The sequence below is a fragment of the Silene latifolia genome, chromosome Y, assembly GCF_048544455.1.
Source record: "Silene latifolia isolate original U9 population chromosome Y, ASM4854445v1, whole genome shotgun sequence".
NCBI lineage: Eukaryota > Viridiplantae > Streptophyta > Magnoliopsida > Caryophyllales > Caryophyllaceae > Silene > Silene latifolia.
This window is the reverse complement of record NC_133538.1, coordinates 430,829,454-430,851,432: the sequence shown is the minus strand read 5'-3', so window position 1 is coordinate 430,851,432 and position 21,979 is coordinate 430,829,454. Positions and strand designations below refer to the sequence as shown.

General features: G+C 36.5%; 1 long non-coding RNA gene across 1 annotated transcript; it reads left to right on the top strand.

The window, feature by feature from the left end:
* The first annotated feature begins 18,459 nt into the window (after nucleotides 1–18,459).
* Nucleotides 18,460–20,494, top strand: LOC141626718 (uncharacterized). Its single transcript, XR_012536311.1, has 2 exons — nucleotides 18,460–18,676; nucleotides 20,076–20,494. It is a non-coding gene; the product is annotated as an uncharacterized LOC141626718 (long non-coding RNA).
* The last annotated feature ends 1,485 nt before the right edge of the window (nucleotides 20,495–21,979 follow it).

Here is a 21,979-nt window from a genome sequence, read left to right as displayed (position 1 = left end):
TCACCTTGAACCTATGACCTTCGGAATCTTCGAGCTCCACGGATCCAAATTTGGTAACAGCCGTCACCGTATAAGGACCACTCCACCTGGACTTCAGCTTGCCAGGGAATAATCTCAATCGGGCATTGAAAAGCAAAGACCTTTTGCCCAACATGAAACTCACGAGGTAGGATCCTCTTGTCATGCCATCTCTTCGTCTTTTCTTTGTAAATGCGCGAGCTATCATAGGCATTAAGCCTAAACTCTTCCAACTCATCTAGCTGCAAAAGACGATTCTGCCCACACAACTTAGGATCATAGTTAAGTTCACGAATTGCCCACCAAGCCTTACATTCCAATTCAACAGGTAAGTGACACGATTTTCCATAAACTAGCCTATAAGGTGATGCACCAATTGGTGTCTTAAAGGCAGTTCTATAAGCCCATAATGTGTCATCTAGCTTAAGACTCCAATCCTTCCGTGATTTAGAAACTACCTTAGACAAGATCTCTTTCAACTCGCGATTAGAGACCTCAACCTGACCACTAGTTTGGGGATGATACCCCAAACCACGCCGGTGTTGAACACCAACTTTAGACAGAATAGAAGTGAGTTTCTTTTCTTTAAAATGCATCCCCCCATCACTAATGACGACCCTAGGGACACCAAATCGGGGGAATATGATCTTTTTAAACATCTTTATCACGGTCTTAGCATCACAATGGGGTGAGGCAATTGCCTCAACCCATTTTGACACATAGTCTACAGCCACTAAGATATACCTGTTACCTTTACTGGATGGGAACGGTCCTTGGAAATCAATGCCCCAGACATCGAAGACCTCAACCTCTAAGATGCCGTTTTGTGGCATCTCATGTCTCTTTGAAATGTTCCCTGATCGTTGGCAAGCATCACAAGCTGAAACAAAAGACTTAGCGTCAGCAAACAAAGAAGGCCAGTAAAAACCAGAGTGAAGTACCTTAGCCACATTGCGCGATGGACCGTGGTGACCACCATATGAAGAGGAGTGACAGCCCTCCAGGACTACTTTGGTCTCCCACTGCGGAATACACCGTCTGTAGAGACCGTCTGCACATTCCTTAAACAAGTAAGGATCATCCCGAAATCCGCTTAGCGTTATACGAGAAAATGCTTCCTCTGCGATGAGAAAGGTCGGGCGGTGACTTGCTTGCCATTGACAACGAAGTTAGCTATATCTGCATACCAAGGTTCTTGGTTAACAATAGACGATATAACAGCAATTAAAGTATCGTCAGGAAAAGAATCATCAATAGGTAGAGAATCTTCCCCTTCTTGTCGCATCAGTCGCGATAAGTGATCAGCTACAACGTTCTCAGCTCCTTTCTTATCCTTAATCTGCAGATCAAACTCCTAGAGAAGGAGTATCCATCTCAGTAGCCGTGGTTTAGCCTCCTTCTTAGCAAGGAGATGCCTCAAAGCTGTATGGTCAGTAAAAACAGTGACTTCTGACCTAACTAAATAAGTACGAAACTTCTCTAAGGCATAAACTACAGCTAGCAGTTCTTTCTCAGTGATAGTGTACTTCACTTGAGCCTCATCCAGAGTTCGGCTCGCATAGTAGATAGCATTCAAAGCTTTGTCTTTCCTTTGGCCTAGCACCGCTCCTAGTGCATAGTCACTCGCATCACACATAATCTCAAACGGCAAGTCCCAATCGGGAGGCTGTATGATCGGCGCAGAGACTAAAGCCTGCTTTAACCTGTTAAAAGCAGAAAGACAATCATCAGTAAACACAAAAAGGGCATCCTTAAGTAGTAACTGTGTAAGTGGTTTAGCAATCTTTGAGAAGTCCTTGATAAACCAGCGATAAAAGCCGGCGTGACCAAGGAAACTCCTCACCCCCTTAACATTAACAGGAGGTGGTAATTGCTGAATCACTTCCACCTTTGCTTTATCAACCTCTATTCCCCTATCAGAAACTAAGTGCCCTAAGACAACTCCCTCGTTGACCATAAAGTGGCACTTCTCCTAGTTCAGCACAAGGTTAACCTAAATACAGCGCTGCAACACTTTCTCAAGGTTAGACAGACAGTTAGAAAAATCACTTCCATATACACTGAAATTGTCCATAAAAACTTCCATAATAGACTCAATATACTCTGAAAATATCGCCATCATACACCTTTGAAAGGTGGCAGAGGCATTACACAAACCAAAGGCATCCTGCGATAAGCAAAAACGCCCTGAGGACAAGTAAATGTAGTCTTATCTTGATAAATGCAGGTGGATAGGGATCCGAAAGAACCACGAATACCCGTCTAAATAGCGAGAAAAATTTATGTGAAGCTAACCTTTCTACCATTTGATCAATAAAAGGAAGGGGAAAGTGATCTTTCTTGGTGGCGGCATTCAAATCTAATCTGTAATCTATGCACATCCGCCAACGGTCACTACTCGACTAGGTACTAATTCATTCTTCTCATTCTTAACAACAGTTGTCCCTCCTTTCTTCGGGACCACACATCTTTGGACTCACCCATTTAGAATTACCAACAGAATAAATAATACCGTGTCAGCGGCTTCATTCACTCGCCATCACAACATCCTCGCATCTTACGGTTGGGCTGGCTGACCGACTCGTCTCGCAAGGTTTGTGATCTTCCTCCAACTCTATCCCTGTGCATACAAACATCGGGACTAATCCCCTTGATATCGTCCGTTGAATAACCCATTGCTTTCTGTTTTTCTTAAGTACTGACTAACAAAGAAGTGGTGATCATCATTAAGCTTAGCACTAACAATGACTGGATATTACTCAGTATCGTCTAAGAAAACATATTTAAGATGAGAAGGGAGAGGCTTACGTTCTGGTACCTTTACCTCAATGGAGCAAAGAGTGCTAATCATTTGTTCCACTTGCTCTCCCTCATGCTCATCTAAATCATCAACAAGCAAATCCAACGCAGTGTCATCGTCGCCCTGGGCTATCTCGCACACTCATCAAAAAGCATAAGAGCTTCTAGTGGGTCCTTTATAAAAGAACCCGACCAGAAGTCATAGATAGACTCGTCAATAATATCAACCGAATAGCAAGTATCCTCTATCATTGGCCGAGCCAAAGTGCTAGACAGACTGAAAGTGATCGCGTCATCCCCCACTGCAAGAGTCAAACGCCCTTGTTTGACATCAATGACCTTGGTTTGTACAAAGGAATGGTCTTCCTAAGATAATTTGGGTGCGGGTGTCCTCGGATATGTCTAAAACAATGAAATCTACTGGGATAAAGAGCTTTCCTATTTTCACAGGCACATCCTCTAAGACACCTAATGGCTTCCTAACAGATCTATCAGCCATCTGTAGGGCAATGTTAGTCACTTTAAAATGACTCATGTTCAGTTTCTTGCAGACAGGAAGGGGTATGACACTGACACTGGCTCTTAAATCGCAAAGAGCCTTATCAATAACCATGTTTCCTATAATACAGGTAATAGTAAAGCTGCTCGGGTCTTTCATTTTAGGTGGACCCTTATTTAAAAGCAAATTACTAGACTCTTCCATAAATGAAATCGTCTCAAATTCACTTAAATTTCTCTTACGCGTCACAATATCTTTCATAAATTTAGCGTAAGTAGGTACCTGAGTAACAAGTTCGGAAAAAGGGACGAGTTATCGGAGGTTCTTCACGACGTCCACAAACTTACCGTACTGTCGCTCGATCTTTGCGTCCTTCAGACGACCTGGAAAGGGCACCCTGGTAGCAATGAGTGGGCCCGCAACTTTTTCTTTACCTTTATCAATGCGTGACGTCTCCACAGCAGGGGAAGATGACACGGTAGAGGAATTAGATAGTAAAATAGGATCGCCGCCACTTCTGGTACTCGATCGAGTACTTTTACCGCTCGATCGACCATTCTCTTCTTCTGTTTCACTCGATCGACGGTTTTATCACTCGATCGAGTGATTTCTTCAAACAAACTTACTCGATCGAGTAAGAATATCACTCGATCGACCAACATCTAATTGTGCACTTCTCGATCGACCTGTATTTTCGCTCGATCGAGTGATGGGATGAATAAATTCACTCGATCGAGTAGATAAATCACTCAATCGAGTGTCTTGAGCACACGCAACAAGTATTTCTTGCAAAAACTCGTCTATATCATCCTCTGAGGCATCTTCAGCTATTAAAACCTCGTCTTCTCGGTACTTTTGGCCCTTCATGAGTAAAGCCAACTTGGAAGTTCGTTGCCCTAATCGAATTGCATGTCGGTAGAAGCTCGGCTTGGTCCTTCGCGAGTATTAAGCGCGCGACTTGTTCCCTCAATTCGCGCTATGACCGTTTCTTTCCTATTGCACTTCTCATCACACTTCTGTGATACGCTCATCACAAAGGATCTTAATTCAAACAATTTCTTAATTTGCGAAGGAGAAACCAGGTGCAGACCTTTGGCGTAGAAGGGGTGGGGACATTCTTTATTTCCTCATACAGCTGAGAAAAAGGAACCCCTTGCTTGTATTTCCGATAAGCGAGGACACGCTCTACACTTGCCATGCATCCAATAGGGTCATGCCCTTCCTCGCCACATCTACCACATGGCTCTATATGCTCAGTAATCGTAGGCATCCTGGCAAATAGACTTTCAAAGCAACGACTAATCTGCAAAACTAATCAAGACTTTGCAGAAATGAGATCAGCCTCAAGGAATAAATTCCTTGAGACGAGAGACAAACTTAATTAAAGCAACAAAATTGCGCCACTTCCCCGGCAACGGCGCCAAAATTTAACACGTCTGTCGCGTACCTGTCAAAAATAACTAACTGGCTCTAACTAATATAGCTAGGGAAGTCGGGTCGAATCCACAGAGAGGTTGGAAATTGTCAGCTAAATCTAAGTTCGTCAAGGTAACCAAATGGGGGGGTTTTTAAATGTGATATTCTAAGCTAATAAGAATAAGGAAGAGAAAAATAAGAGATAGGAATTAAGCAGATAAAGAGAAACGGCTAAGACAAACGGTTCACCATAATCATCCGGTCAAGTAATCTAGGTCTCAGGTCAATGCAAATACGGTCTAAGGAGCAGTGAATATCTCCTTTCGGTCTCAATTCGCCCTAAAGCGTAAATAGCTTAGCTTTGTCCTCACTACAATACCCTATTGTTCGCTCCTAGTCTCGTCTTTTCCAACCTTTCGGTCCATGTCAAGGATCACCAAGATATAAGTGTCTAATCGCGTCGACTCAATTAGACAGATACAGTTAATTGCAGCATTTAAACAACAAAGATCATACCAGCATTAACCCAATAAATCGATTACTATTCCCTCATAATTATGGTTCCCCTATAGTCTTAGCAGAAGGAAATTAGCTACTCATTATCATTGAATTAACAATAACAACAAATAAATAATTGAAGCTAAACATAACGATAAACCTAATAAGGATTTGAATAAAAGCAATTATGATAACAAAAAGAGGAAGAAGGAATTAAAGTAATGATTAAGAATTAAGAGATTCAAGTAGAATAATAGTACCAGTACAATCAGAATCTGAGTAGCGGAAATGTAGAAGAAGAACAAAATTCAATGAACAGTAGCAAAGTATAGAGTGAAAAGTGAACAGATTGAAGAGAAGAGAGGAAGAGAAGAGTTACGTTGTTCACTCCTCAGTCTTATACGAAAAACACATTCTAACCTAATCTATGGACTAATTACAAAAGCCCATCAGACAATTAGGCGGAAAATAAACTAAAGCAGGACAAACTACTCGATCGAGTGGAAATAAACCACTCGATCGAGCAGACTAGCACCAACCCTCTCGATCGAGTGAAAATAAACCACTCGATCGAGCACTTCTTGCTTGTCTCCTCTTGTGTATACTCGAAAGTGGTCGATCGAGCATCCTTAGGCATATAAAGCATTCGATCGAGCATAAAATCTACTCGATCGAGCTGTTTAAGCACGTTAGACCTTGAAACACTTCCCGAATCCAGCTCACACGTCTTCCAAGTGTTAGATTTCCAAACTCCGGCTCCTCATTCTCCATAAATGCATACAAATGGGACGGATTAAGGCTCGGTTTAGCTCCTTTTTGGTCAATTCCTGCAAATTACATAAAACGAACCAAAGTAGAACATTCGGGGGTATTTGTAGCTAGATGCTATATAAAAAGTACAGAAATGCGTGTGAAAATGAGGTAAAAACCTTATATAAAAGACACGCATCACATACATCTACCTTTCTAGATACACTCCTTTAAGTTACTAGATACATACATTTAGCTAGCTAGATACACTCGAGTTATTAAACTATTTTTCCCTTTAAAAACTAAAATGAGGATATTCATTTTATTTCTAATATTTGATTCATTTTCTAAATAACAGTGAAGGTGGGGATACTAGAGTTTTTGAGGGGGATTGCGAATGGAGTCAAGGCTCATATAGAAAAACTCGAGTCAGAATTTGGAGACCTTCAAAGGTTGCTTGTCGTTCGCACACTTAAGCTCAAGAAGCTTTGAATTTCCTTGCGAACATGTGAGCATTTTACATTTAAAATCATTCTTTTGGTTCATCCGTTACCACTGAATTTCTCTGGTTATTCCCCTGGAGTGACTTCGGCATCTAAAACTGGTTTTCAAACCTGATGAAACTCATGCTTCATAGAAATCTCCAAAAAGTCCAATGTTCCAAGTGTGTTTGATACTCAATTTATCGACTCATGTAATTCAATAAGAAGATTCTCGTTGGTTGCTTCCTTTTGTATATTCTTTATTCTTTTGTTACAATATTTGGTTTATTGTGTTCTTCTGTAACCATGTTTTATTTGCTTGACAGCGGAAATTGATTTTGAAGTATGCCCAAAAATACAGAGTAGGTCTCTGGAGGCCGCGAGCTGATCAAGTGAAAGTTTATCTCTTCTCGCCTACGGCAAAAACCTCTACTTCATAAAAGGTCATCCTTCATCTCGGTTGGTATGATTCCTTTGCAGTCCAAGTTTATGTGGTGCTACCTTTCTTAGTTAATGTGCTGCTCTTCGAGATCAGAAACTTGGTTGCATTTAATTTAATCTAGTTCAGAACTTTGTTAATGAAAATTTTTGTTTCTGTGCTGCTACACATACTGACATTTAATTGGAAATCATCTGAAATAAGTACAAATTTATGTTTATACAGGGAGTGTAAACCTCAAATGTGTGTTTGTACAGGGAGTGTCAACTTGCCAAATGGAGCTCGGGTTTGGATCCACTCGTGTTCGATATTAACTACCAACGGCTCTTCTTGAGTGTAATTCAGGTTGGTCTTAGGCATAACAGGTCGGTCTTAGGCATATCAAGGGTTACCATCGGAGCCTCGGATACACATGGTACCGCTACTAGATACACACAATATTATTACTAGATACACAAATCAATTTGTGTATCCAATAATAATACTATGTGTATCCGGATTGCTATTTAGCGTATCCCCGATCTAAAGATCAACTACAACCAGCCACCTGACTACCATCATCAGCACCAACTAAAACTAACACCACCACCACCACCATTACACCTACTACCAGCACCACCAACACATACCTGAACTAACCCCAAAACCAGCCCCGTCCCCGTCATCAGGCCCGACAACCACTTAAATCTGCACCAGCGACATAACCGGCAACCTTAGACCACAACGAGGACATCACCTGTTACCAAAATACACGACAACAAACCTCTCCACGGCCACGATCAACCATCAGATGAACAAGGACGTCGCGGATGGTCGTTGATGGTAGCTTCGTCAGTGGGGAGATTTTGTTAGGGTGAAACTCCGGTGAGAAAATAGGTTGTTTTTACAATTAATTTTTCAGATTACTAATTCGTTTGTAGTAGGTCTACAATTAAAATAACAATTTTCTGGAAGTTTAAAGAAAGAAACTCGTCGGAGAATGAGATGCGATGGGAAGACGACTAATGGACGACGAGAGTATGGTGGAGTGAGTCACAGAAGCGATGGATTAGGGCTTTGGGAGGAGGAAAAGCAAGGTCGTCGACAAAGTAATGGCTGGCGTCGGAGTACGTCAACGTTTTCGGCGTCGGAAAATCGTAGAGGGAAAACATATTGAAAGTTTAAAGTTAACGCTTGGGAACAAAACGATAAAATGTTACTCCGTAGTATGTATGGTGTGGTAGGCCTAGTAACACTTCTTTTTGTTTGAGCACATTTTTAGTTGGTTTGTACTGAACACTAGTTCGTACACGAACCGTCCCTTATATATATATATATATATATATATATATATATATATATATATATATATATATATATATATATATATATATATATATATATATATATATATATATATAGAGAGAGAGAGAGAGAGAGAGAGAGAGAGAGAGAGAGAGGCCGGATCCGGTGAGGCACCTCATTATGGCGAGGCGGTCGGCCTCACCAAATTCCTTCATTAGACTTAGAATGGACTGTTGGCGCGGAGTCCTTCAAATTGGGCTGAAATTTTGGCCCAAATATTTTATAAATCTGAAAATTTGGCATCAATTTTCATCGATAAGCTATTCTTCATAGCAAGCTACATCGATTCATGAATTTGCAGCCATCATACCCAAATCTGCTCCATAAACTAATCAATTGCAGCCATTCTTCGTAGATTACAATTGCAGCGATTTGCCGATCAACAAGCTACATCAATAATATCGACATTTGATCAATTTCAGAAGACTTCATTCGATTAATTTGAAGGTAATTTCATGATTTTGATGAAAAATTGAATATATTCATATAATTTTATTAATTAACTAATAAGTGATGATATAAGGTTCGAATTTGATCAAATTGAGCGATTTTGAAAATAAAACGTTCAAATTTTGGTAGCCTCAATTGTTTTTGCTACTTATTGTGACTCGAAAAAATTGCGCGTTTTGATTGATTGCATCACGATTTGTTTTTGCTTATTTCAATTTTCTTTTCTTGGTATTCGTATTGTAGCTTTGTGAAATTTTTTGCATTTTGATCCATTATGTATTTCGTTTGGCGCAATTTTGTCGCCTAGATTTACTTTTGTTTCATATAGTGTGACTCATGATTGTTTTTGCATTTGATTGATTATGTATCTCATTTGGTGAAAATTTGTAGCGTCTGTACCGGCTTACAAAAACGCGTATGGATGAAGCTATAAAAGCTATACAAGTGGTATATGTTGTGTACGATCCTCTATTCCTGCAATTATTTCCGACTTTAGAAGTGTTCTAGAAATATCAATTAACTTGCGTTTAAATGAAAAAAATGATTAATTGATGTGTGAGCAACAAAATTGATTAAGCACGCAAGCTTAGCATCGAGCATCCTGTACACTGTAAGACCTTTTACTTTCGACATTATATGAGTCTGGTGGAAATGTTGGCTGCATCATCATAGCATCATATACAGTCTTAAGCCATGTTCAGTGAATCTCAGACCTTATTTTGTGAATCTCAGACCTTGTTCAGTGAATCTGAGAGCTTGTTTTGTGAAACTTGGTCATCATAAGTGGTTAAAATCACCTTTTTTGCCTTTTTCCTTATTTGGTGAATCTCAGACCTTATTTTGTGAATCTCATACCTTATTCAGTGAATCTTAGGGCTTGTTTATTAGGTGAATCTCATACTTTGTTTTGTGAATCTCAGACTTTGTTCAGTGAATCTTAGAACTTGTTTTGTGAAACTTGGTCATCATAAGTGGTTAAAATCACGTTTTTTGCTCTTTTCCTTGTTTGGTGAATCTCAAAACTTATTTTGTGAATCTCATACCTTATTCAGTGAATCTTAAGGCTTGTTTTGTGAAACTTGATCATCATAAGTGGTTTAAATAACCTATTTTGCTCTTTTCTTTATTAGGTGAATCTCATACTTTGTTTTGTGAATCTCAGACCTTGTTCAGTGAATCTTAGAGCTTGTTTTGTGAAACTTGGTCATCATAAGTGGTTAAAATCACGTTTCTTGCTCTTTTCCTTATTTAGTGAATCTCAAACCTTATTTTGTGAATCTCATACCTTATTCAGTGAATCTTAAGGCTTGTTTGGTGAAACTTGATCATCATAAGTGGTTAAAATCACCTATTTTGCTCTTTTCTTTATTAGGTGAATCTCAAACTTTGTTTTGTGAATCTCGAGACCTTGTTCGATGAATCTAGAGCTTGTTTTGGTGAACCTTGGTCATCATAAGTGGTTAAAATCACCTTTTTGCTCTTTTCCTTATTTGGTGAATCTCAGACCTTATTTTGTGAATCTCATACCTTATTCAGTGAATCTTAAGGCTTGTTTTGTGAAACTTGATCATCATAAGTGGTTAAAATCACCTATTTTGCTCTTTTCTTTATTAGGTGAATCTCAGACTTTGTTTTGTGAATCTCAGACCTTGTTCAGTGAATCTTAGAGCTTGTTTTGTGAAACTTGGTCATCATAAGTGGTTAAAATAACGTTTTTTGCTCTTTTCCTTATTTGGTGAATCTCAAACCTTATTTTGTCAAACTTGGTCATCATAAGTGGTTAAAATAAATGGAGGTATGATTTTCTTCCACATTCTTTCAAGACGGAATGAACTAAAGCAGCACATTCAAAAAAACCGCAATTAATTTTGTTCCTCAACATGAATGTGGAAAAAGATCAGAAGCGATATACACAACTATACTAGTATAGAGCAAAATACCAAGTGACAACTATTTCTTTTCGGCGTAGCAGTTAACCAAAAAATGGAAAGTTCCAAGGTAAGGACTAGAGCACACCTCGAGAATCAATTTCTTCAATCGTTCCTCTAATGGCAGGGGGACCAGAGATAAGAGAACAACTCACATGATGAAAACTAGTTTAATGATTTAATTATTTTAAAACCAATTAGCTCAAATGGCAGAGCGTTGTGCAATGCACAAGGTGTGGGTTCGACTCCCATGTTGGTTATTGACTGCTACTGTTACTTCAAAGCCTAATCCGTACTCTCATTATTATGCCAATAAGTTAGAATATGTTCTAACATCTTCTTATTAAAGGAGATGCATAACTCCAACACTCACCATATTGTATCAAAAAAAAAAAATTAAAACTTTGCCAAAGTGATATTCATCTGATTCATTCTAATCCACATATACCATATTCTAGCCACATACATTTTGCGACCCGAGTGACTCAATGACTCTCGCAAATTGTAGGGTATGGGGAGTCTGATATACTCAAACAATAAACTCAAACAAATTAACAAATCCAAAATCAGGAAAACATTAACATTAAAAAAGTTGATTATTACCAAGTGGGGTCCATCTTAGCGATAAGAGATTTGAGGGAAAAGAGCAAACCAAACATAAGTTTATGATCTTGTTGAGGATCTAAAGTATGAAGATGACGATTCCATTCCTCGTAAAGCAAACAAACACCATTTCTATTGAAGATATAAATCATATGTGCATTGTTTCGATGTCTTTATCGCTTTGGTGGTGATGGGTTTATCTCTGTTCCCCAAAAAGCGCATCTTTCAACCTTCCTTCTAATCTAATCATCAAAACTAAAACACAAAATTAATATGGTATATGTGTACATCTAAGTTTGAGCTTCTTCTACTCATCCTCAATTTTGCACATCTGAGTACGGATTTGGCTCACTCATCCTCAATGTTATTGTATTTAAGTTTAATACACTATATTCTTAAATTAACTAGGCTATATGAGATTCGAACTCATACCTTTGTGCAAGATTTGCACATTGCTCTCCCATTTGAGCTAATAGCCGTTAAGATATACGAGTACATAACAAAGATTAAATAAGGGGAACCTTAAGCTAATAGCCTTTAGATATGGAGTATTTAACTAACCTGCAACAAACTGAATCACCTTGCCAAAATAACAGAAACACGAACCTGAGATTGCTTTTTGTCAGATCCCAATGGACTAAACGAACCATTAAGCCCTTCCCGCTTAAAAGCTCCTGGTGAACCTAGCAAACTCAGTGACTGGGCTTCTAGTCCTGGTTTCCTTGTCCTCCATTAGCTAAACTACGCAGATGAGAAACTTCTTTCTGCAAAATGGTGAACTAGGAAATTAGCTTTTTTTTGTACAAAATATCTCAAAATTGCAATGAGCTTCCGAGACAATCTCATTAACCCTCAATATACTTTCCTATCGCTACCATTTGACATATTCCCTGATATTGATGCACGGAGACCAAAACGTTCTAAATTCTCAATAACATTGTACAAAGAGCAAGGTATGACTTCTGTGCTTCATAAAGAACTTGAATTGACAACTTAACTAAGATAATATGGCCCCAACTGAGCCTAGAGTATCAAAGATAGGGAATCCAAACAGCTAAATTATCGAGATTTACACTAACTTTTAAGAAACAACATTTGGCCTGCCCTATACTGAAAATGTACATTTTGAGTCCTAGGGTTGGTATAGAAGACAATTCAATACCTTCAGCTGCTGAATTTGCATTCTCAAGGCAAGCACATCACCAGAGGCATCTTCGTTTATGATTGCCTGAAAAGGAATAACAACCAAACCATAATTGCTAACAAGAATATCCTGTACCTTGTATCTTCGTTCACGAAACAAGGTACATGATTCACAAAATAATAAAAAGAGCAAAATAGGTGATTTCGACAATTTATGACCAAATTTCACAATATTACCTTCTAGTTTCACAAAATAAGGTATATGATTCACAAAATAAGGTCATGATGCTAAGTTTCCATTCGGAGAAAAAGAGCAAAATAGGTGATTTCGACCATTTATGACCAAGTTTCACAATATAAGGCCTAGGATTCACGGAACAAGGTATATGATTCACAAAATAAGAAAAAGAGGAAAATAGGCGATTTTGACCATTTATGACCAAGTTTCACAATATAAGGCCTAGGATTCACGAAACAAGGTCTATGATTCACAAAATAATAAAAAGAGCAAAATAGGTGGTTTCGACCATTTTGTGACCAAATTTCACAATATTACCTTCTATTTTCACAAAACAAGCTCTAAGATTCACAAAATAAGGTATAGGATTCACAAAATAATAAAAGGAGCAAAATAGGTGATTTTGACCATTTATGACCAAGTTTCACAATATAAGGCCTAAGATTCGCGAAACAAGGTCTATGATTCACAAAATAAGAAAAAGAGCAAAATAGGTGATTTCGACCATTTTATGACCAAATTTCACAATATTACCTTCTAGTTTCACAAAAGAAGCTCTAAGATTCACAAAATAAGGTATAGGATTCACAAAATAATAAAAGGAGCAAAATAGGTGATTTTGACCAAGTTTCACAATATAAGACCTAGGATTCACGAAACAAGGACTATGATTCACAAAATAATAAAATGAAAATATGAAATGAAATCCCTCAACCCGACTGTATGCATTAAATCAGAGAATGAAATGAAAATATGAAATGAAATCCCGACTGTATGCATTAAATCAGAGAATGAAAATATGAAATGAAATCCCTCAACCCGACTGTATGCATTAAATCAGAGAATGAAAATATGAAATGAAATCCCTCAACCCGACTGTATGCATTAAATCAGAGAATGAAAAAATGTGATAAGATTTAGGAAAACGGATGTGAATTGTGCATTACCTTGGTCAAGTGATTTGCTGCATACTCCCTCAACCCGGTATCAAAAGACGATAGGATTTCATTAGCCTGATCAATTTGGGAAATTAGGCGTGACCAGTGAAATATAATAGTTGCAGGAAGTTTCACAAACATTCCGGTTAATAGAATCCATACCTCAATAAGGGTGACCTGAATGTCGTCTTTCACATGAGCATACCGCTTACTAACATCTGTTTTTATGAAATCGCTCAATTCACCACTAAATTCTACTCCTGTTGGTCCGCCTCCAACTATCACACAATGTAACAGACGCTTCCTTTCATCTTCCGATATGCCTGATCAGTAAAAACAAAAAAAATATACATTCAGACGGAATTTTGCTGTCGCAATTGTATCTTGGTTAGAACAATTGGGATTAGAAATAACCTGGACTCTCAGAGAGCACAGATCACAATCTTAAAAGCCGCACCCTAAGTCTCAACTTTTATATTAACTAAACACTAATATGAAGCTAATCATATTGTAACATTTCCATTAAGTTTTTATACACCTTAAAGAAACTTTCATTAATTTATACACCTAACCAATTCAATCAATCAACTCGACTTAGTCCAAAGTCCATGATCAAATCAAAAGTAGCGCCTTTTGCAATGAAAAAAATCTAATAAAAATTCAGAATGTAGCACCTTTAAGCTCCACTGCCACTTGAATCAACATCCATAGGAGAGCGTCACCACCACCACGAACCGCATTACTGCGATCGGCGATTCAAGATTAATAAGCTTAGCCGCCTCGAAGTCTTGTCGACAAACTCCGTATGTCTGTTCTTTTTGTATGCAAATCAGTCTCCTACAAAACATTAATACAACAACAATTTCACCTAATTAGCCAAACAAAAACCACGACCAAAAACACATTTCAAACATCAAATACCAATTTCGTGAAATTTGTCAAGAACGTCAAACTCGACAAGTTAGTAAGTAAATGTGTCTCCAACAAATTTAGCAACAACAACAATTTCACCTAATTCGGCAAATCAAAAACACATCAAACAGTTAAACCCTCAAATAAGCGAGAGTTTAGCACGTAAATCGGCCTCACACAACATTTAATGACAACACCACAATTTTGCCTATTTCAAACCAAATCAAAAACACATCAAAACAGTTCAAACTTCATATTTACCGAGTATTAAACACGCGAATAGGATTCGCACATCATTTAACAAACAACAAAAACAACAATTTACTTTGATTGACAAATCAAAGTCACAAGTGAGTAACAGTTCAATCCTCAAACAACTCGAGAACCAAAGACGCAAATTGGACTCTTGCGAAAGCATTTAACCACGACAACAACGATTTCGCCTAATTCGGTCCATCAAAAACATTCAAATCTTGAATAATCGGGAATTCAAGACGCAAACCGGATTTGGACAAAGATTAACACAACAAACAACAATTTTCCTTGATCGGACAAATCAAAAACACACCAAAACAGTTCAAACCTCAAATAACTAAGAATTTAACCACAAAAATATCAACAATTTCGCCTAATTGACCAAAACATAAACCCTATCCAAATCACATCAAAAGATATCAAAATTCAAATAATTTGATGATATCAAGAGACAGAAAAATACGGTTTTGGAGCGGCAAGGCTTTCGACAAGAAGAACAAACAAGATTAAGCACAGGTTCAGTAGATTAACCAACCAAAATTGAAAGCGAGGTAGAACTCAGCAATTAAAGTGATTTAATAAGGTTTTCACCAAAACATAACAGATTAACCAACCAAAATTGAAAGCGAGGTAGAAAATAGGTAAGAAAGGGGAAAGACCTTACGAAGAAGCAGAGAAATCGTCTTCAATTGATTGTATGCGTACCTATTGTGCTCGATTATGCTGAATAAACGATTAAAACCTGCAGAAAAACAAATTAATAAGTAATAAAACTAGTTGAGCTTGAATGTAACGAATTAAATAAGTTGATTGAACATTAATGTTAAAATATGGAATGAAAGCTCAGTGATAATGGCGAAGACGAGATGATAATCGGAAAAGACAAAATGAAAAATACGGATGAATTAAAATAAAACTAGTTGATCGAAAGTACCTAATTTGCGGATGATAATGGCGGTTGAGAAGCTCACTGATAATGGCGGTTGAAAAGCTCACTGATAATGGTGAAACGGAGCTAAAGATAGAACTTGGGTGAAGAGGAGTTGAAGAGAGAGAGTGGGCAGAGTAATTGTGTGAGTTATTGAAGAGGAGCAGAAATAACGTATTTATTAGTCTTATATAGGGACACGTGGCAGCATCCAGGTGAGTTTAGAATATTTAGATCGACGGTTTAGGATGGGTGCAATTTGCCTCACCCTAAGAAGGGTGCCTCACATGATTCAATCTCTCTCTCTCTCTCTCTCTATATATATATATATATATATATATATATATATATATATATATATATATATATATATATATATATATATAAATATATATATATATATATATATATATATATATATATATATATATATAGAGCCAAGTTCAAATGAGTCCACCTATATATTTGAGTCCATAAGTCCTAATCTAAGCCATTAGATCTTCTAAGATTGATGGTTGAGATTTGAGACTTCTAATCAATTTTTGAAATGAAACTTTAATGTTTTAAAAGTGAAACTTTAATCTGACAATGACAAATTTAATTCTTTACGATTGAAACTTTAATTTTTTAAAGTCATTTTGTAAATAAAAAATTAAATTTATGTATTTTTAAATATAACTTTAATGTTTTACGAGTGAAACTTTAATGCTTAAAAGTGAAACTTTAATTTTTTTAGGCCATTTTTAATATAAAAATTTGAATTTATGAAATGATGTGATTGTGATTAATGTAATTTAATTTAAATGATTTTTGAATGTAACTTTAATATTATACGAGTTCAACTTTAATGCTTAAAAGTGAAACTTTAATTTTTTTAGGCTATTTTAATAAAAAAAATTGAATTTATGTAATGATGTAATTGTGACTAAAATTTATTTAATTTCATTGATTCATGAATGAAACTTTAATGTTAAACGAGTGGAACTTTAATGGTGACGAATGAAACTTTAATTTTTTTAGGCCATTTGACGAGTGAAATTTTAATTGTGATTATTTTAATTTCATTGATTTAAAAATGAAAATTTAATGTTAAATGACTGAAATTTTAATGATAATAACTGAAACTTTAGTTTTTTTTAGTCCATTTTAATATAAATTTCTATTTATGAAATATCTCTAATTTACGACTGTAACTTTAATGTAGTGCATGTGGAACTTTAATATATTTCGAGTGAAACTTTAATGTATTGAGTCATTTCACCGCTATATAAAATTTATGAAATATTAACAGTCAAGTGTGCAACTTTAATCAATCCAACCGCCATCGACACCCACCACTACTTTCACCGACCACCAACAACAACAACCACAACCCAACCCCACGGATTTGAAAAAATAAAGGAGGAGCACCGAGGCACCAACCACCACATTCGCCACCATGACCAATCGAAAAAAAAAAAAAGGAAAGACGTCGACAACCACCAATCGAAAGATACATATTTTTATGAAAGATACATATTTTTAATTGAAGATCTAAAAAAAGAAAAATCTCATATTTTAATTGAAGATCTAAAATTTTCGACAATAAAGATTAAAAAAGAGTAAATTTTCGAAAAAAAAATGAAAGATACATATTTTTATTTGTAGGTCTGAAAGTTTCTAACCAAAACAAATGAAAAAGGAAGAAGGACGAGTCGGTAGCGTGGTGGTTGGTCCACCTCGACAACTACCTCGACAACCACCAACAACAACCAAACAAAAAGCAAATACGAAAAAAAAAAAAAAAATGAAAGTAGAAAGGAGGCGGCGGCGCCCATACTCACCACCCCACCAAGCATCACCACTCCTCCCCCCCCACACATGCAAACAACAACCAACAATCACTCTTTTTCTAAGATCTAGAAAAAAAAGGGGGAGGGAGGCGGGGGTAGCGGTGTCTACGATGGTCGAGGGAGGTCGAAAAGAAGAGGAGAAGGGCGGCGTGGCAGGTTGTTGTCGATGGATGTGTGGCGGTGGTGTTTGAAGTTGGTGGTGGCTGAAAAAGAAGATGGGAGGAAGAGAAAAAATGAGGAGGTGGCGGGGGTCTGTTGTAGATGCCGGTGGTGGTGGGTGGAGTTGGAGATAGATGGGGGAGAGAGAGATGAGATGAGGCAGTGAAATGTGAAATGGGTTAGATTAGGGTTTTTTTTTGTGTTTTATATAGGTCTTTTATTTTTAGATCTAATCTTAACCCTTGATTTGTTATAATCTAGACCATTCATTTTTCTCATCTAATGGTTAGAATTAGGACTTATGGACTCACCTAAGGAAGGTGGACTCATTTGATCCTAATTATATATATATATATATATATATATATATATATATATATATATATATATATATATATATATATACTCCCTCCATTTAACTCCACTTTAAAGGTTTCCTTATTTGGCTAAAAAAATGACAATTCTATCCTTATTAAAAATCTTTATATACAAAAAATGCCACCCAAATCCCACACTAACCCACCATAAAACCCCACCTTTATGTTTTTTTTAATATTTTTAACCTCTTCTTTCTCTTTCCTCATGTACTTTTAATACTTTTTTAATCCGCATTTCCTTAATATCCGCAAAAACCAAAGTTTGAAGTGGAGTTGAATGGAGGGGAGTATATATATATAGTGGGGATCAGGTGAGTCAGAGTTTTAAATGAGTCCGTTCTACCAATTAGGACCGTTAGATCTAGAAAGATCAACGATCAGGATTTCCCCAAACAAACAGACAAACTTGACTCTATCTGCAATTTCCTCGCCGCGTCATTCTCATTTCTACTGAATACTTTCTCCCTCCTCTTTAGTTTTCTCCATTTTCTTTTTTTTTGTCCTTTTCACTCAAAATCCCCAAATTTACAAACCTAAAACTTTGAAGTTCTGCAAAACATTCATCACCTTACAATGACGGATCGAGAGTTTGAATTATCACCAAATCGTGATTTCCTTACTATTTCCAAAATCAAAAGTTGACTGCAGATTGATTTCAAAATCATACGGTATGCAATCTCTATTATTATTTGATTTGAGAATAAAATTGAGATAATTGTTCATTGTAAATAAACTAATTCGTCAAATTGAGTGTGTTCTTAAATACATCGTGATTCCTTTGATTTGTGTCATAATTTGTGGTATAATATTCTCAAATTTACCTACAAATATGTACGATTTGTATTTTTTTTTTAAATCGAATTCAGTTTGATTCACTCAGCTAAGTTAAGTTTATTTGGCAGATTGTATTCTAATGATGTTTGAATGATACTGTGTTGAATTTTAAGGCTTGAAACAATTAGGGGTTTTGAAATTTCAATTATGTACTGATTGATAAAGGAGAATTTATTTTTTTATTCAATTTGCTACAAGTGTAATTTCTGAATTAATTTTCAATTAAGTGTATTTTATTGTCCATGCCACTGTTCATCGTTGCACTTGTTCTTATACGGAGTATATTTCTATCTAAGGAAGCCTTGTTATTGTTATTATACCACATTTTTAGTTTCATTGTTAGACTTTAACCCAACGAAAGATGTGGTGCATTACAGAGTCTATGACTTCTGAACCCAAAAAGACTACGGCTGTTTTGTGAAGCTTGTTCCGTAAACCAGGGAGGCTCTTTATGTTAATAAATTTGATTCATACCTCGGATTGTCATCATTTTGTTTGATTTAGCAATTCGTAACTATTTTTTGCCTTGTTACCTCTTCAGCAAGTTCATTGTGGATTGTTCCATCTTTGTGATGGATAGTTTATTCGTCATTGAATCAAGTCACATCTCAATTCTCAAATACATATAACATGTCTCATACAGTCGTCAACGGAACTAGTTTTCGTCTTCTATCTATAGAACTAGTTTTTTCGCATTGGAATAACACGACATACTATATGGAATAACGTAACAATCAAGTCACTGTAATAAATTGCTGAAGTGGCGAGTTATACACTTATATTGTGGTCATTTCATCAATTCTAGTGTGTTGATGGATCATCAAATTTCTACTAAACTAGCTCATTAGCTCAATTAGTAGAGCATTTGTGCAATTGCACAAAGGATGTAGGTTCAATTCCTACATGGGCTTACTACAGTCAATATATATTAGAATAAAGCACTTACATGAGCAGAAGAACACACTTGAGTAGAATAACACCCCTAAAAAGGTGCAATTCAAAAATTGGGAAATCTGGAATTATGCGGCCGACCTATTAACTAGTGCTTCTAGCCAATGATCAACATATGTATGTCATGGCACAAGAGCACCACACCTGCTTGAGACGTTAACTTAATCACACTTAGTCGTCTATGTGGGATTTGAACCCACATCTTGTGCAATAGCACAATGCTCTACCTTTTGAGCTAATAGACGTTAATTAAACTGCCTCAATTATACCTTGCTGATGCAGGAAATCACGGGTTGCTTCCCTCATTCAGCCTAGCTGCTGCAAGGACAGGCGCTGCCACGCCAGCTGGATGGGTAGCAATGTTTTGGTCATCACTCCCTCTGTGCATCTCGAGTCGCCTCCTGTAGCTTCAGTGTTGCATTCTAAACATGGAATCATTGCAGTTGAAAGTGTGATATATCAACAAAAAAATTGTGATCCACGTGTCAAATCGAAGACAAACACAGTAAAAAGAGGTAAAGGATAGTACAGGGACTAAAGACCTAAAGTAACTTTACTTTGGTTGCTTGAGCCACTTTTAATACGGTGTCATATCTTTTGCTTTTTATAACCATACTTGGTTTATTTCAAGGGGAAAGGTTAATGCAGTATATTTAACTCATGCTCAGCACAGTGAAAAATAAATTGAGTTTTACAGTTTAGGAATCAATTGATGCTCATAGCACTAGTGTTACTTCATTTACTACCAAGTGCGACACTGAATTTTACATCGTTATTGTTGACAGAGAAAAAACAAAGGAACTCCTACTCAAAATGGAGGAAGTATAGAATTCATTGAATGGAGGATGTATAATTAAAGCATCAATAATATGAACCTAGCCAAAACAATGCAAATGCTCAAGCATAATTAACCATTACTCCACTATCACACAAAAGTTTTATGGTGAGTATCATGCAAAGGAGGGTGAAAGAGAAGAAAACTATGACTTGAAATTGTAAGCATACAATTATTATAGTACATATTAAACCATTAGTGTAACGTAGTTAAATTGTAACACGAGTAAACCATAATTGTAACATAGTTAAACCATTAGTGTAATATAGTTAAACCATTAGTGTAACATAGTTAAATCGCCATTGTAACACGAGTAAACCATTATTGTAACAAAATTTAACCATTATTGAAACATCGTTAAACCAATACCGTAACACAATTAAACCATTATTGTCGCAAGTTACACTCTTAACCATTATAACACACTAGCATCGTGTGCTTATATCTATTATAGTAACATAGTTAAACCATTAGTGTAACATAGTTAAATCGTCATTGTAACACGAGTAAACCATTATTGTAACAAAGTTTAGCCATTATTGTAACATGGTTAAACTATTATTGTAACACAATTAAACCGTTATTGTCGCAAGTTACAGTCTTATCCATTATAACATACTAACACAGTTACAAGCACACACTTAGAACGTCACAGTATCACAATCATACTATCATTCTAACACACTAACAATGTTACAATCACATCCACTGATGAACTTTTCGACATTTAGCTTTAAAAAATTTCACTTATCTACCAATTTCAGTATACTTGAGTGGCCTTTAACATTCAACTTCTAAACTTCAAATTGCAACTGAAGTTTGGAAGGAATAATTAAGATAATTAAATTGAAAACAGAGATGCAGGAGAACCATTGATACGCGCGAAAAATGGCCGCAACCGAAATTTTTACGCGACTAGATATTAAGAGAACAACGCAATCAAAAGTTAAATAAATTGATCGAGCAAATAAGAACATCTCGATTCAAGAACGAAATGTTCAACCGATAATTAAATTGAACCGAAATTGAAAGAATGACGGAAACGCGTATACAAAAAAATTGTGAGAAATTTCTTCAGAAATTCGAAAATAAATATTATTAGATTGGAGATGGAAATATCTAAGAACTCTAAAAACGACAACAAAATTTAACTACACCGACAATAATTCAATAAAATTTGTTGGAAATAGGGGCTTTAGAGGCCTTTCTAAATTTTCCATTTGTCCCACATTGGTGAGGAAAAGAGAGATTTATGTGTTTATATATCTTCTCTTACCTTACACTATCACTAGTGGGTCGAGGAGGCTTTTGGAAGCCTTGCGAGGTGCTTAATTCAGCTCGCACTTGCACA